This window comes from Talpa europaea (genome assembly GCF_964194135.1).
Source record: "Talpa europaea genome assembly, chromosome: X".
NCBI classification, from domain to species: Eukaryota; Metazoa; Chordata; class Mammalia; order Eulipotyphla; family Talpidae; genus Talpa; species Talpa europaea.
The window spans coordinates 69,639,737-69,658,387 of record NC_140081.1 but is presented as its reverse complement, the minus strand read 5'-3'; positions in this window follow the sequence as shown (position 1 = coordinate 69,658,387).

The following is an 18,651-nucleotide window of genomic DNA, read 5'->3' as shown; positions in this document are numbered from 1 at the left end:
AAAAGTGCATTTCCTCATTTTGTAAATGAGGGAACTGAGGCCCAGGGAGGAAAGTGCAAGTCTCAGGTCTATCTAAGGTCACAGGGTTCACCGAGCTGGAAAGGCATGGAATTTGCTTTGATCTGAGTTTATATTTTCTAAAATTGGGAAAGAAAATAATCTTGCTCAAGTTGAAGCTGCTAGCCAGCCTAAATAGAAGCCATAAGTATCCCTGTTCTTCAGCCACTTCTTCTGTAAGTACCAGCCAGAAATTTACTGACAAAGTAAAGGATTGAAACAATTTTCTGAATCATTTGGACTGAAACCCCATTGCAGAGCTATAGCCTTTAAATACATGTGGTGTGGCTGTAAAGCAATGTGACCAATTTCCACAAACCACACAAGAAAACTGGGCACACTATTATATATTCATACTGCATGCTCTGGATTTTCCATGAATACAGGGGACAGGAAATCCATAAATAACCCCCAAACTTGTTTTGAAGCCAGTTTCTACCTCCACCTTCGACAAACCTTTTGCAAAAAGCCACTAAGGAAAAGTAAAATTGACTTAACTACACCATCACTTTTCTTCTTATCCTCTTGTGCATGTTTGTTTCATCATCTCCTGTTGTTAATACCAAGGTAGGTGGCAAAGAGGTCAAAAGAAGAAGGTTATAGAGAGATGACAAATGAAAAATAGTCTACTCATAGGGTAAAAGACAGAACACTGGCTATGATGGCTACATTTCAAGAAAAAAAGAGGATCTTTTGGTTTCTACCTCTAATTACGGCCAATAGTCTTCCTACTCAAGGTGTGGTCCACGGAACCAGCAGCATTGGCATCACATAAGAACTTATTACAAATGCACCACCTCAGTCCCCTGGCATAGTTTATGTTAAACAAGGCCCCCAAGTGATTTGTGTGCACATTAAAAATTGTGAGTACAGTAAAAAAAAAAAAAAAAAAAACCTCTGGATTAGAACTTGGAAAACCAGTTCTTTCTTCCTGTTTTCTGCCACTTACTGGCTTCATAAATTTATCCAAATCACTTCCCCTTCCTGAGTTTCAGTTTTTTATGGCTATAATAAGGGAATTAGACTAGAAGACCTCTGAGGGTCTTCGTGCCCCCAAATTCTGTGATTCTAATTATCCTGATCTTGGATGCTTCCTTGAAAATAATTCAACTTCCTTCACATAAGCAGAGTTTATCATCTAAATCCCAAGTGGTAAGAAATTGACTTATTTGCTCATGTCCAACTCCTGCCAGTTTGTCCAACCCCAAGTTTTGTGAGATGGGATGCCTGGAGTTATTCCCATTTCCAGTTCATCAGAGCCAGTACCCATGGGCAACAGGAGAGCAGCTATGCTGGTGGTGGAAAGGAAAGAATATTCGTGGATATCCCCCTAGAGGAGGAGCAGACAGAGGTAAATTCTCAGGATAAGTAGAACTAGGGACAGCTTAGGAAGCTGATCCTAGTCCACCTGGCACTTCCTCCTCACAAAATCACTTAAAAAGCATTAACTTTACTCCCATTGCTTATTTTTCTTTCTGTTCTTCCATTTCTTGGACCAAGTTGCCCCATCACCATAAAGTATTTGGCCATTGCCTTATTTTTCAAAAGGAGCTAAAATGACGTGGAAGAAAAGCATCGCCACAAATCCAGGGTCATGGTTCATAGGAAGAGAGAGATTTGGGTGGGATATCTTGGGTACCTCAAACCTCAACTAACCATCTACCCACCCTAACTATGTACTTGTTTCAGTTACGATTGTTACATAATAAACCACCCCAACATTAGTGGCACAACATTTTTTTTTTATCCTTATGGAGTCTGTGGTTCAGGGCAGAGCTTGGCAAGGTGATCCTTTTCTGGTGTCAACTGAGGTCACTTGGGGTACATAGATGATGGACGGGACAGTCTGGGGATCCAAGATGGCTTCACTGCCATGTCTGGTGACTTGGCAGGAATGGCAAAAAGACTGGCTCAACTGAGATTGTTGACTGGAGAAGCCTACTGGAGAAGCCTCCATGTGGCTTCTCCAGTGTGACCATGTCAGAGTTAGGGAACTTCTTATGGGGAGACTGGCTTTCCTCAGAGGGATTATCCTAAAGATCCAGGAGGAAGCTGCATGGCATTTTATGATCTAACATCAGAAGTAATATAACACTGCTTGGTTGAAGCAATCACAAGGCCACCTCGATTCAAGGAGAGGAAACTTAGACTCCCTATATCAATGAGAGGTATTTCAGTGAATTTGTGGCCATTTTTAAAAACCTCTACAGTACCCAAGAGAAAAACAGGACTGAGCAAACCCTCAGTTCAACTCTGGATTGAAACTTGTGTGCTGTCAAGGGTTCTTTTTTCCCGTCCAGCTAGGGTTCCATTCAAGAAGGTAAGTTCAGGCTGCTCATTGTCTCTCTATGTCTATGCAGGTGCCCCTTCTTCAACCTATCCCTTTCAAAATGCAGCTCTCTGCCACCTGTCTATGCGGGCATCTCTCTTTCCTTTTACTCTTTTTCTTAATAAATTTGCCTTATGCTGATGAATGGGAACATCTGCAAGAACCCCATGCAATGAACCCCAACAATCCTACACCTAGATAATACTTTCCAATGTCCATTCTTCTAAGTAGTTAAGGAATTGATGACTGCTTCTGTGATCAGAGAAAGGGCATAAGTTTCTCCTTTGCTTCCAGCACCTCCATTGACTTTATTTTGCCAGACTGGGGTGTCCTGAGAGGTCAAGAAAGAGAAATTAACATACAAAAATGCAAACAACAACAACAACAACCCAAGAAGGCAAGCTCAGCAGGATGCTGAGGCCTGCAGCTCACAATGACCTACATCCTATCTCTCCACACTGAATCTTAGAATTTGACTTAAGTGTGGCAAGTGAGGACATAAGAAAAAGGGCTTTACCTTACCCCCTCTCTTCATGGCCCCTCATTTAAAAATAAGACTTAAATGGGCTAAGCCATCTGCTCTCTGCCCCTTTTCCTTGGGCCACACCCTGGTTCTGCTCAAATTTCCAAGAGCTGGGAATAGCATCTTACTGCACCAGCCCTCCAGAATCAGAAAGAATAAAAAAGAACAAACTATGCAGAAAAGAAGGTCTTTAAGAGAGCCAAAAGAAAGCAAGGGTTTGTTTGCCTTAGGCCAGTTCTATTTATATTTCCTATACTCCACCCTAGCAGGGTGGTCTAATTGTGTGGCTCTGTGGACTCCAGAACTCCATTTTATTCTTGATCTGCACCAGAGCTCTTACTCTGAGTGGGAGGAGGGACTTTCCCCACTTCTCTCCATACCAAGAGTTATAGTATGTGCCATCTATGTATCCTTTTTTCTTTAAAAGATTTATTTATTTATTTATTTATTTATTTATTTATTTATTTATTTATTTATACAAGAATCAGGGTACAGGCCAGATGCGCGGGAGGGTGAAAGGATTCACCAGAGGCAGAGTGGGGAACAGAACAGGCAGACTGAAGAAATACACTGCTGAGGAGACCAGCGGGCACGACAGGAGAGGTCTGTTGCGCCATATGGGACCCTCGCCAGCCGGCCAGCATCAAACCAGCGCTGCAAAGGCTGCGGACAGCTTCACAACACGGCACTCATCTGCCTGCGCCACCAGAGGAGGCCCCATCTATGTATCCTTGACCAATTACTCTATGTCAGGCACTGTCCCACTTTATACCCGTTATTTCATTTATGAATCAAACAATCCTATGAGCATTATATCGGTAATATTATCCCTGAATTACAGGTGACAAATCCAAGCCTCCATGAGTTAAAATAACTTGTTCTGGCTCACACTGTTCATGTATAGCAGAACTTAGTTTGGAACCAAGGCAATCTGAGCCCAAAGCTGTAAATGTTTTTCTCAACTGAATGTGAGAGATAATAGCAGCTATCATAAAGCTGTAAGAACAATGTAGTTACAGTCAATAAGACTTTTGCATAGGGGGTATATTCAACTAACTGGTATAAATAACCAACATCAAAAAGGATGTTTGAAAGAGGCTAAGCAATAATAAAAATGGTATATTGATCTCAAACAAAAGCTGTTACTCCAATGACAAGGAAGGTTTATTTGAAAACAGCAGAAGGGAGGTGTAGGGGAAGGTAAAAAATCAGGCTTTTCTGCCCTCCCGCCATCAGGATAGATGAGGGAACCCTGTGATCCTGAATGCATGCCTCATGGCAGGTACCTGAAGTGGGTACCCCTGTGCTAAGACTGTGCTTTTAAGGGTGGTGTGTCATGGGGACACCAGTAGAAGCCGAAAGAGAAGAAGCCCGAAGCAGAAGCCGAGAACGCCAGAGAGCCCAGATAGAGTGAAGATTTGCTGGGGGCTGGGAGGACTGCCAGCCTCCCAGCCCCCCAGCACCCCTGCCTGCCATATGCCTGGTGAACCCCAATAAAAGACCTGCAAAAAACCACTGAGGACTCTGACTCCTCCTTTACCTGGTCTGCATGGGATCAGAAAACCTGCACTGTGTCCAGTCCGGCCTTTACAGGAGGGGAGATTGGAGAGTACATTCATCACAAGACCCAAAGGCACATCACCAAATCCAAGACTACATAACCTCTAGAGAACTTTCTCTGCAGTTCTGCTAGAGTAGGGAAGCAACATCATTTCTCATGGGAGATCCAAGAAGTTTTGGGTCTTACACTTTGCTGATTTTCACACATGTGGGTACTTTCTATTCTTCCAACTTCATTTAAATAGAATTCTGGGGGGGTGGGGGGCGGGAGGGGAAGGATTGGGGTCAGAATGGGGCGTTTGCAATTGTATGGGGGAATATAAAAATAAAATTTATTATTTAAAAATAAATAAATAAATAGAATTCTGGATATTAATGCTCACATTTCCCCCTTTTCATCTCTGATTTCCCGGAATCTTTGATGTTGTAGATATGTGATTTAGATCTTTTTCTGAAAGCGCTGCTGGTCAATAGACAGGTATATCCGCTTGATTGGATGGTCTCTTGCCCCCCTCTGCAAAAGCAGGACCATTCTGGGTGTCATGGCCCATGTTAGATTGAGAACCTACTGTGATATGTAGGTGTAGGGTAAGGTAAAAAGTATCAGGCTTTTCTGCCCTCCCGCCATTAAGACAGATGATGGATCCTTGTGGTCCTGAATGCGTGCCTGATGGTGGACACCTGGAGTAGGGTGAGGACATATGTAGATGGGATTCACCTGGGCTAAGAGACTGGGCTTATAAGGGCGGTGTCATGGGGACGCCAGCAGTAAATCCCAATAAAAGCCTGCAAAAGCCACTGAGGGCTCCAGGACTCCTCCTTTACCCGGTCTGCTGGATCAGAAAACCTGCCCTGTCCATTCCTGCCCCTACAGTAAGTTGAGAAACTAGCGTGAGGAGAGTAGAAAAATGTTCATGGGCTTCTTTTTTACCTGAAGTTTACATCTTGCAGTTGTAGGCTCTCGAGATCTCAGTGTTGATTCAGGATTACCTTGTGAGGCACATGGTTTCTAGAAGTTTAAAGATAAGAGGTATGGAAATTAGCAATACACATACAAAGTAAAACTAAATAATATTTTAAATCCAGTTTGTATGATGGTGCTAAACCAGAAACCCAAAAAGAAAAAAAGCAGTTAGCTAAACATCACAAGATGGAGTGTGGTTGGTGCTCTTGCTGCAAATGGTGGTTTCTGAATTTTATGTAATTAAATTTCTACTTTTCCAGGGGTATTTATCCATGGATAAGTGATACTATTGCTATCATACAGCTACTACTATTGAAACAGGGCTATAGGGCTGCTATGGCAGGTCAAAGGACAGTGGTCAGGAAGAGGACAGGAGACGGTGGGTTTTCACCTGCACACAATTGCAAGGCCTCTCAGGGAACAACAATTGGTTTTATTTAAGAAAATGGGGAACAGACTTTCTAAGGCCACAAGTGACTGGCCATCTCATCCCATGTAGTGGCCACAGTGTCCAAAAGTCCCCCCGAAATTTCGCTCATTCAAGATGGTGCTGTCCCGCCAACAAGGGCATGGAGCTTATGACACACCAGCAAACAGTGGGCTGGGATCCAACTCACCGCAGCAGCTGGAGGCCATCACAGCCGGGGCCGCTGAGATGATGCCACAGCAGCCCACAGAGACAGTCTGAAGGTATGTACAACACAGGAAGCTGGAGCAGACAACAGCGGAAGCAGCAGCACCAGGAGGCAGTGCCGGCCCATCAGATACACCTTATTAACAGCTTTCAAAGGTGACTCAGATATAGTGCACCTGGTCACCAGAGGGGGCATTAGAAACACCAGCGTTGCAGCTCTTTGCGAGCTGTTGGCCCACAACAACAACAAACAGCTCAGTGAGACACCAGGCCTGGGAACTTTGGTCCTCTTTTCAGGTGGTGACAGTGGCAGGGCTGCTGAGCAAGCTGAGTTTTTTGCTCACACTCAGCCAAACTCTGAATTACAAGAACTGTTTTCACATGAAGGAGCTTTATTCAAGATGGCCATCAAGGGAGTTGGTGGGATAGGCACCCCAAAGCAGGCATCTCCCCAAAGGTGGGACTGCTGAGATTTTGTAAGGGGTAAAGGAATGTGAGGAAAGCACAGACCTTCACATTTGCAGGTTCCAGGAGGCACTGAGCAGTCCAGGTGACTGCAATCAGGATATTTGACTTTCCCAGCAGGATTTTTTTCTCAACAATCAGCAGCTGTTTGTTCCTGATGCCACTATCAATTCACAGAGACACAGAGAATTTTATTAGGGATGTAACACAATAAGTTTTCCAAGTTGCCAGGAATGCATGTAAAGCCAGTTAATAGTTAATCATAAGGAAGGAATCAGTGGTGCAATTCAGTGAGTTAGCAGTTAATTCTAGAGAGCAAATGCTAAAGAGTGGTTAGACTATAGTTGCATTTAGTCCTCATTTTTAGTCTAGGGATATTTTGTGTTGCCAAATGGAGGGGATTACTACATTACTACATTACCATCACACAGATGGACACCTCCTTGCTTAGCAAGTAGATGATCAAGTACTAGAGTTATTCAAAAATATTTTAGCCCAGAGTCAAGCAATGTTTGCTACACTGAAACTATTTTGACTGGAATTTGGTTAGCTCACTGGAGTTAAGGTTTCAAACAATCATAAAGATTTCCCCCTTTTGTAAGAGATCAGGGATGTGGAGAAGACCTTTGACCATCTATGGAAAGCAGGAGACAAGAAACAATAATGAGAGAAATGCATGTGCTTTGCTCATTTTGGGAAGGACATCTCCTCAAACGTCTGCCTCAAATTCCTGGAAATTTTCCTTTTCAGGTCACCAGATGAGGTGCAGTTTCAGTCAGGGCGGGGTGCTTTCTTCAGGTGTGTCACATGACCCCAAGAATCTATTCCCTAAAGTTTTACTGCACAAAGGTTTCTCAGCAATACTTAGTATGACCTTTCTAGTGACATTGAAGAGACATTTTTTTTCCTTAAGATCTCTTTTTCAATAGACAAAACCTCCAAGTTGTAGGGTGGGCTGCTGAAGGTCTTTGTCTCCTGAGAGTGTTCTGTGAAGACATTGACCAGCAGAATATGTTTTTTTTTAAGATTTATTTGATTTATTTATGCATACAAGAACTGTTGTGCAAGCCAGAGGTGTGGGGTGGGAGGTAAGAGTATTCACCAGAGACAGAGGGAAACAGAACAGGCGGATCTACTGAAATACACTGCTGAGGGCAGCAGCGGGTGAGACAGGAGAGGTCTGCTGCATCATGTGGGTAGCTCCCTGGCAGGGGATCAAACTCGTGCTTCAGTGGCTGGCGATAGCTTGATAGCACTGAGACTTTAACCCCTGTGCCACCAGGGAGGCCCAGAACATGGTCATTTATGACAGCAGCAATGAGGCCTATACAAAACTGAAAAATCCTTTAATCATCTATGGATCAAAGAGGGAGAACCTCGGTGCACTGAGCATCTTGTGACTACTTCAAAAACTGAGTTTATGAGTTCCAGAAGGGTGTATCTGCGATTCAGAAGATCAAAGGTGTTGCTTTTGTCCAAGGCATTTGGATGGTCTCTATAAATTTGGCCAACTGAGTTTTAATAATATTGTTTGTGTGTTCGACTCAATCAGATGACTAAAGGTAGACACAGTGAAAATGCTGCATGACAGGCAAGTGGCTTTAACTTGTCAGAGCACCTAGCCAGTAAAATACATTCCTTAATCACTATGGAGTGCACGAGAAGTTCCCCAGGTGGGTCTAATCTTTTCCAAAAGAACATTGGCCACAGAAAGCCACAGTTGTCTGTTTAGAAGGGAAGGGCTCAGTTCAGTGAGGAAACACACAGACCATAGCTAAAACATTAATATCCATGAGATCGAAGGAACTATATGAAATCCAATGGCCAGACCTCAAATGGGCCACTGGGCAATTTAGAGTGTCTGGGAGTGGTGGCTGTGCAAACAGGCATCCCTGGATGATATTTTGGAGAGATGGGAAACAAGCCTTGTTAATATTCCTTCACCCATAGTCTTTATTTATTTGTTTATTTATTTATTTTTTAATAGAGGCATGTTTTATTTATTTATTTTTTTTTAAGTACTTTTTTTTTTTAAGATTTATTTATTTATTTATTTATACAAGCACTGGTACAGTCAGAAGCACGGGAGGGTGAGAGAATTCACCAGAGCCAGAGCGGGGAGCAGAACAGGCAGAAGGACCGAAGCACACTGCTGAGGGGAGCAGCAGGCGGCAGGAGAGGTCTGCGCGCCATGTGGGACCCTCCTCCAGTGGCCGGGGAGCAGCCGGGAATCGAACCGGAGCTGCGGAGGCTGCGGGCAGCTTCGCAACCCAGTGCTCAACCGCTGCGCCACCGGGGAGGCCCTGTTTGTTTTGTTTATACATGCACTGGGTACAGTCAGAAGCGCGGGAGGGTGAGAGAATTCACCACAGCCAGAGCGGGGAGCAGAGCAGGCAGAAGGACCAAAGCACACTGCTGAGGGGAGCAGCAGGCGGCAGGAGAGGTCTGCGCGCCATGTGGGGCCCTCCTCTGGTGGCCGGGGAGCAGCCGGGGATTGAACCAGCGCTGCAGAGGCTGCGGGCAGCTTCGCAACCCAGCGCTCAACCGCTGCACCACCGGGGAGGCCCCTTCACCCATAGTCTTTAAATGGTTATTAAAAAATGGGATGAGGGCCTCCCTGGTGGCACAAGGAGTTAAGACTCAACCTATAAAGCTATGTGCAGCCACTGCAACACAAGTTCAATCCCCAGCCAGGGAGCTACCCACATGACTCAGCAGACCTCTCCTGACTTGCCCACTGCTCCCCTCAGCAATGTATTTTAGTCAGTCTGCCTGTTCTGCCCCCCACTCTGTCTCTGGTGAATCCTCTCACCCCCACACCTCTGGCCTGTACCCCAGTTCTTATATGCACAAATAAATAAATCTTTAAAAAATGGGATGAGCAAAACAGACATTAATGTGGTTTAAAAATGGTTTATTCTAACAGTGCAAAGGTTGTGCTGGGCCAAAATGAACCCGTGCTGGCCCCCAACACTAAAGGCCCAAAGAAGTGTATTTATTCCTGTTTGAAGAAACTGAAGAAGTCAAAGGCAAAGGCGGGCTCATACCCTGGAGTTAACCACAGTAGAGGGACTCCAAGCAGCAGCTGCCACGCCTCTCATGTGTAGTATTGCCTGGTACTACCCCAATACAGTTCTGCTCTAATTGCAGTTTTTCCTACCCATTCTGCCCTCAATATTGCTTCTGATGAATGTGATAGTTGCCCATTTATCTTTCAGGGGGTGTTGACTTTATTTTATTGTAATTTGGTTGTGAACATGTGGAGGAGGTGAGCCTGGCATGTTCGCGCCATCTTGCCAGACTCCAATATTGCACCTTGTGGACGGCTGATCACCATATATTCCGATGGTTGGTAAGAAGCACAAAGGATAATCTGAACTTGAAACTGGAGGCCAGAAGTCCTGTGAGACTGAACTTAACCTGTGGAATCTGATGTTCTCTCAAGGTATATAGCATCAAAATAGGACATCCTGCTTGTGCTCAAGAATAGCTTGGCATTGGGCCTCCCTGGTGGCGCAGGCGGTTGAGCGCCGCACTGTGAAGCTGTCCGCAGACTCTGCAGCACAGGTTCAATCCCAGCCAGCCTTGGAGCAACCCACATGGTGAGCAGACCTCTCCTGTCTTGCCCACTGCTCCCCTCAGCAGTATATTTCATCAGTCTGCCTGTTCTGTTCCCTGTTCTGTCTCTGGTGAATCCTCTCCCTCTCCCACGCCTCTGGCCTGTACCCTGGTTCTTGTATAAATAAATAAATCTTAAAAAAAAAGAATAGCTTGGCATTATAGAGGGCAACTCCTTCCCCCCAAACACATTGGAATTGATGACCAAAACACCCTACTGTCAATACCATCAAATCTCATGCCATACTGCTTTTGCAGCCTCTATTCTTTTACATTGCATACATTTTCCACTCTTTTCCTGATCCTACCCTTCCATTAAAATAAGATGATATTTTTGATCAAACACAGATTTTTGGGGTTTACCCCAGACCTACCAAATCAGAATCTCTGGGGGGTACATTTCACTTCACAATTCTCATTTTAATAAGTACTATGAAATGGTGTCCTTTCAAAATTCATATGTTAAAGTCTTAACCCTCAATGTGACTGGTTTTGAGAGAGAGCTTTTAGGAAGAAATTAAGGTTAAAAGGGGTCATAAAATTATAAGGGCAGAGTCCTAATTCAATAGGACTGATGGCCTTGTAAGAAGAGAGATAAAGATGTATCTTCTTAATGCAATGCACTAAGGAAAGCCATGGAGTGCCCAGCAAGATGTCCATCTGCAAAGAAGTCAGAGTTCATACGAGAACTTAGGCTCATGATTTTGGACTACCAGCCCTAGAGAACAGAGAAAAAACAAATTTGTTGTTTAAGGCACCCAGGCTGTGGCGCACAAGAGAGTAAGGTTCTCAGAGGATTCTTATGCAGTCAGCATATATCTGCCTCCCTTCACTTTTTTATTCAGAAAACTTCTGTTCATCTTTTAAAATTAAGCATATTCTATGGGACAACTCAGGCAGCTCCTGGACCAATGAAACATCCTCGGACTAGTACTGGACATAGACAGGTTCATGATCATAGTCTTTCCCTATCTGCTTGCTCTCGACTATAACCCGGACCAGTGTAAGTTCCAGAATTGGTTATAAGTAAGGGCTTAGGAGGAGCAGTCTCAGTGGGAGGGTCAGTGCTTATCAGGGCACTTGCTTGCATTGCACTTTCTCATAAAAAGATTCAGGAAAAAGTCAGTTCTCCTTACTGAAAGGGGCTACTCTTAGCATTACTGAAATTAACAAATTAATGTAATAAAATAAATGTAATAAATTAATGTAATAAATTAATAAATTAATGTAATAAATTAATGTGTTTTTTAATTTGTATCCATTTTGATTCTTCCATATTCTTACCCAAAAAATCCATTCTGTGTCCCATTCCCAGAGTTTGATCAATATCATGCCAGTAGTGACCAGAGTGACCACTAGATTGCTTCTGTCTGTAAAAACATGAATGCAGAGAGATCAAGTTGTGTTTTCTCCCTCCTTCATTCACAGTCAAGAATACACTTGATTTAATCTCTTACCTTTTTTCTTTTTTAAAAAATTATTTTTATTTTTTTACATCATTGTTCATTTTTGAACAATATTTTCTTCCCCCCACCCCCTCAGGTGTAGTCCCCATAGAGTTTCCTTCACCAATGCACCCATGCACCATCACCTCAGTCCCCTGTGCTCCTCCCTGCCTCCCTCTGATCCCTCTCCCTCCTCCTCCCCTGCAGGATATCTCTGATTTATAATTGTCCATTTTTGCTTTGTTGTGTTTTTCACTGTTATTATTTTTTCACACTGATGTCTTATTGGGTTCCCTTATATTCCTGCTATATGTGAAACCATCTGATATTTTTCCTTTTCCTTCTGGCTGATTTCACTGAGCATAATTCCTTCTAGCTCCATCCACGTTGCTGCGAATGGCATGACTTTATCTTTTTTGATTGCTGAATAATATTCCATGGTGTATATGTACCACATCTTCTTGATCCAGTCATCTATTTTTGGGCATTTGGGTTGTTCCCACTATTGTAAATAGTGCTACAATAAATGTAGGTGTACAGGTGTTCTTTTGAATCACTGTTTTTGTGTCCTTTGGGTAGATCCTAGTAGTGGAATTGCCGGGTCGTATGGTAGCTCCATTTTTAGTAGACTGAGGAACCTCCAGACAGATTTCCCTAGTGGTTGGACCAGTTTGCACTCCCACCAGCAATGTAGGAGAGCTCCTTTTTCACCACATCCTTGCCAATATTTATTGTTGTTTGTTTTTTTGATATGTGCCATACTTACTGGTGGAAGGTGGTGTCTCAGTGTGGTTTTGATTTGCATATCCCTGATGATAAGGATACCTTACTGTTTCACTCTTATGATCCTCGTAATTTAACACTGGCCCCCTCACTGGAGGACTGGAAGAGACTATGGCAATGTAAATGTAAGCCAGTTCCAGGAAGATGGAGTAGATATACTTTTCCCTATTCCTCCCACTAAATACTATTTAAAACCCTGGACATTATATATATAACAAACATGCAAAAATGATAGACAATTTAGGTGGAGAAAAGAAGGCAGGCTGGTTAGGGACTACAGGACCTAAAGCTCATGCTCATGGTAAGCTGTCAAATTTTCATTTTATCTCATATTTCCCAGACTTAAATCTAAAGAAGCCAGCAATCCAGAAACACTGATTAAATATATATATTTCTCTCCAACAGAAGCCTGCCCTCTCTGAGCAAAAGATCGGGAAAGGAACACCTTAGCAAGATAGAAAACTTTCATTAAATAACTCCTCTACTCCTGTCAAACAGCACTGAAAAAATAGTGACCTCATTCTTACCCACACCAGCAAAGGTCAAAATATAGAGAGGAGATTTTCATCCTCACCTGGCAGTATTGAGCTCTCCTTCCACTGTGATGTCAGGGTTCACCTGGGGCGCCTAGACTTCTGTGCCCACACAATAGTAGCAAGGTGTCCCTTATATTCTCTGCTGGGGTGGTGTCAGCAGAAGTGTAATGGACAGCAATGAAACCCTGTCTAACATGATGTCAGTTGAAACCACATGGAGATCCAGAACGCCCACCCATATATGCAAAAATGGGGCGCTCCTTCCCAATTCAAATATAATCAGAGGCCAAGTGGGGAACTTAGATTTCTATCTCCTGTAATGAGATGGAACTCCCTTCTTTCTCTGCTGGAATGGTATTAAATAAATTCAAGTAAAGCAGAAAGTTTAAACAACATTCAGAGACTGAGAGCATGAAGTGAAAATGTCCAGGTTTCAATTGAAAATTGCTCATTATACGACAAACCAGGAAGATGTCAAACTGAGTGAAAAAAGAAAATTGATAGAGCCTACACTGAGATGATAGAAATGTTAGTATTATCTGATGAGGATTTTAAAGCACCTATTAGAAAAGTATTCCAAAACATAATTATGAAGCAATATTTAAAAAGAAAAACCTCAGCAAAGAAATAGAAATTCAGGAAATAAATAGAAGGTACAAAGAAAAACCAAATGGACATTGGAATTGAAAAATACAGTAACTGAAATAGACTAATAGGCTCAGGAGCAGAATAAGTGGATAAGAAAAAAGACTCAGTGCATTGGGTGATTGCAGGATAGCAATGACTTGGTTTGAACAATACAGGGAAAACAGCCTGAGAAGAATAGACTCAGGGACATGTGGAACTATAGCAAATGGTATTACATTTGTATCTTCCAAGTCCCAAAAGAAAGGAGAGAGTAAGGCTGGGAAAGTACTAAAAAATAAGTGAAAAATTTCAAAATTTAGCATTACTCTATAATTATCCCCAAAATATAATCTACAATATTAGAATGCACAGAAAGAAAAAAATCTGAGTAGAAACATATTGACTCTGGGTGATCGTATTATTGCTGGTTTTGTTTCCTTTGGACTTGGAAGGATTTGGTGGTGGGTGTGGTGTGGTGAAATGCATCTGAGTCCGTGTGAAACTAGTCCTGTTACAGGGCAGGGAGAGGGGCACCACAGAACCCCCAAACCTGCCTGCTCTAAATAGGTTCTGCCATCCACTGCATCAATATGAAACATATAGACCTTTAATGGAAGAGAAATTTAATACAATTAGTGTGCAATACAGAAAAGACAAAGAATATAGTTCCTAAATCAAGAACCCGAAGTTACCTGTCCCCTCGTGGGTAAAAGTCCACGCAAACAGGATTGGCCCAGAGCAAGGCCCTAAAGCCTGCCACAAGTCTAAAGCACCTTCCGGTGGGGACCCACAGAAAAGAGTCAGAAAGAGCCATACAAGTCTGGGAGGAAAAGAGCAAAATCAAAACCAGATAAAAGCTGCCATTGTCACCTCCCCACGGGTCTCTCACCCACATCTAGGACCCTGTGGCTCCTCCAGGTCTCCTTCCTCTCCATACTGCTTCCTTCTTCAGTCTCCTCTCCAGCTTCATCTACTTGCTCAGCTCCACACTCCCTTGGGTGAGGCAGGGAACCTGGAACCTCCCCTTTTCTCGGGACCACCCTGTTATAGTCTGCTAAATCATATAGTGTTGTAAATCAATGTTACCTCAATAAAAAAATAAAAAATAAAATATTTTTGAATTTGTCTAATATGAACAGTATTATTTATTGGTTTTTAGGGTTATTTTTGCAGAGATAAGGGAGTCATCAAAAGAGTCTGTTTCCTCCCTCCCTACCAGATACTCAGGTTATGGACCCCCTCAGGCTCTCATCCCAGCTGACCCCCACCCTCCCCTGACCTGCATTTAGATCTTGCATTTGCATTGTAAAATCTTCCCTGCAGCTCGCTGGGATGCAAGCCCTACCTTAACACTAGGATCTGTAAATGGATTTCAGGTTTCAATCTAGGGAAAAGGCGGGGGATAGGAATTTGGGATTCTGAGAAGGAGCGTGAGGGCCTTTGCTACATTCCCCATAGAACACACACGTCGTAACCTAGGAAATGAGAGCAGGGCTCCTGGGATAAGGCTGTGGCTTTCTTCTTCTTCTTCTTTTTTTTTTTTGCATTCGCCCACACAGCTTTACACATGAGTCAGGAAACAGGCACCTGACTCCCTTTTCCCTTCTAGTAATGCTGACTCTTCTTTTCTGAGAAATGAGTGAGTTCTCCCCTTTTTATGCAATAAATCAAAGCTCTGAGAATCAATTGAAAGACACCAAGGCTTGCCCTTGATTGATTTCTTATTTCATGTTTTTCTTACCTAATGTTGAAAGCATGTGGTGCATTTCAGTTTTAAATGAGAGCTGCTGACTCGGATTCAGGAAGGAATCCGAATTCAAGAAGGATATTTGTTGCTTTTTTTCTAGAAGGAAGAATTCCAGCTGAGTTTTTTCTAAAATTTTGTTATGAAACTTCACAGACACAGAAAATTTGAAACAACTTTTCAGTAACACCTATCTACACACCACCTACTTTCTATAATTTACATTTTATTGAACTTGCTTTATAACATTCTTCTCCATCTATCCATCCTAGCTAACATTCATCGATTTGTCCTACTCTTTTGATGCATTTCAAAGTAAGTTGCAGAGTTCAATACGCCTTCCTCTAGTATATGTGTCATTAGCTAGTGTTCAATAATTGTCTCAGGTTCTTTTTTCTTTTGATGTAAAATCTACGTATATTTGTACAAAAATGTACAAATCTGAAGTGGTATATTGACAGTTTTAACATATACTTACAGGTGTATGATCCAAATTTCTATCAAGATACAGACCATGATCATCACAAACTCCTCTTATGTCCCTTTCAGTCCTTACTTGCCCCCACCCCCAAATGTGGCACATGTACTCTTTATGGAAGGCTTCTTTCTCTCAGCATAATGCATTTGAGTGTCATCCATGTTGTTATGCATCAGTAGTTCATCCTTTTGTTACTGTGATATCCATAGAAAGAGGAGGTTCCAGGTTCCCTGGCTCAGGGTGGAAGGGTAGAACTGAGCAGCCAGATAAGACTGAGAGAAGGATTTGAAAAAGGAGGAAGAAGACTTAGAGGAGGCACATGGAGCAGAGGGAGACATGTGAAGAAGTTGCTTCTCTGCCTTGGACTTGCACCAGAGACTTGGGGGACATGGAAGGAGGCACTTGAGTGAGACAGAGAGATGGGTGAGAGACCCTTGGGGAGGATGACATTGGCAGCCTTTATCTTGACTTGCATTTTGATTTTGCTCTTTTCTTTCCAGGCTTGCCCGGTCCCTTCTGCCCCTTTCCCATGGGTGCCTATCAGAAAGTACCTTAGACTTGTGGCAAACTTTTGGGCCTCAGTGGCCCCATTTGGGCCAACCCTGTTTGGCTGGACATTCACCCACAAAGTGATGTGTAACTGGGTGTTTCATGGGGAAACTATTTTAACTATATTCTTTCTTTTCTCTCTATTGCACTAATTGTATTAAAGTTCTTTTCTATTGAAAGCTCTTACACACTAAGAGCGCACTTTGTCTTTATGCAGTGGATAGCAGAACCCATTTAGAGCAGGAGTGTTTAGGGGTCCTGAGGGCCCCTCATTCTACCCTCTAACGCTGAGTAACAGTTTATGTTGAATATGCCACAGCTTCCCTGTTCTTCTGTTGATGATACCTGCCCTTTTTCCAGATCTTTGCTAGTACAAAAAAAAGCTGTTATTGTTGCATTTGTGTGTTTAATAAATGTGTTTCGTCTGAGGGAGTATCCTAAGGATTCTTGCAGGACTAGGAGATAGGGCGCAAGGTTGTCTCTCACCTGCTGGCTGGACCTTAACTTAGTGTTCAGTCTTGGGAGATAGCATTGGGCCCAAGCCTCTCCTCTGTCTAGAACAATGGACAATATTTGTGACCCTGGCTGCATTTGTTTTCAGTTCATAAACTGTTCTGTTAGAGCATCCCTGACTGCATTCAAATTGCTTTCAATGTGTGATTTAACCTTCAGAGACTCAAAATCAGTGGGTTTTTATCATTGCCCATTGGCTCCACCTTGTTACTAGCTTCCGCTGTGTGTTTGATGTAGGTAACTGCCACAACCTCCTCTCAAGCATTTCATTTCCATTTTGGTCATCTAGTCACTGTATAATAATACTCATCTTTTTTTAATTTTCAAAATTAGTATAAAGTAAAATGGACTTGCAAAGTGTACTGTTGTAGCAATTTTAACATCCTGTAGAATTTGTAGTTTAATGGAAAACTAGGCATTAGCTCTGATTCAGGCCTTTTCGTTGTCTTTGAGCAATTTTGTAAAGAACAAAATTACTTTGTAAATTGTAGGTAACTGATTGATATGTAAACTCTTTTATCTAGTAATTTTGATTGGTTTCCCTACTTTCTGTAGAAAAACCACTTTTGCCTCTATTTGCAATTCAATTCCATTCATATAAAATTGTGCTTTTTTCTACTTTTCCTTTGAATCAGTTATAACAGCTGCCTGTGTCCCTCAGATGAGTAAAATAAATCTTTCACATGTTCATTTTTTATCTGTATGACAGCCATGATTTTACTTCTGAAAATTGGTTTTCTCTATTGTTAATTGAAATATAGTTCACAGAGCATAAAAATTCTTCTTCTTAAAGTATATGATTCAGTAGATTTTAGCATATTTATAGTGCATTCACAAAGTGCAATAATCACTAATCCCAGAACATTGAAAGTTATGTTTTAACTATCAAGATTCTTCCAACATGATGTATGTAACAATAGTTCATTCCTTTCTATATGTTGAGCATTGAGTTATACATTGTACATTATACATCGTTGAGTTTGACATTGTATAAATGTACATAGTTCATTTATCCATCATTTATTGAAGGATGTTTGTGTTGTTTTCAGTTTTGGGTGATTATGAATAGAGCTGCTATAAACATTCATGCACAGGGTTTATTTCACATATTGTTATTTAATATTTTATCTTCATTTTACTTTTAATACCCCAAATTAGTTACTAGTGTTGCTATTGAGTTGTATCATCAGTGGCTATTTAGATTTATGATTAAATAAATTTCTTTGTTTGCCCTAACAGATTATATTTTACAAAGTTAGAGGCGACCTCATCTAAAGTGTGAACTTGCCATTCCCCATCGAGAGACAGAACTTACTTCTTCTCCCCTTGACTCTGAGATGGTCTTAATGACTGTATTAATCAGTAAAATGTGCTGGAAGTGACATGGTGTGACTTCTAGGGCTAGGTCAGACAAGTTCTGACCTAGTTCTCCTGGATATGTCACTCTCTGGACAGTCCCATTGAGAGAACAGTTTGGACCATTACAGCCTCCACTAAGCTGTCTTTGAGCATTGGCAGTTCCCACAGCAGACATGTAGGTGAAGAAGCCACTAGATGCTTTGAATCCTTAGTCATCTGAGTCATCTCCACTTACTCACTTATATACAGCTGAGGCTCCAGACATCAGAAAGCAGATACAAACTGTTATTGCTGCATACACAGGTTTTTGTGTGAACAGAAGTTTTCATTTCTCTAGGGTAAATACCTGTGAAAGGGTTTACTTAGTTAAGTTGTAAGCATTTGTGCAGGTTTATAAGAAGCCACCAAACATTTTCAGAGCTACTGCACAGTTTTGCATTCTCACTAGTAACATATGAGAGTTCCAG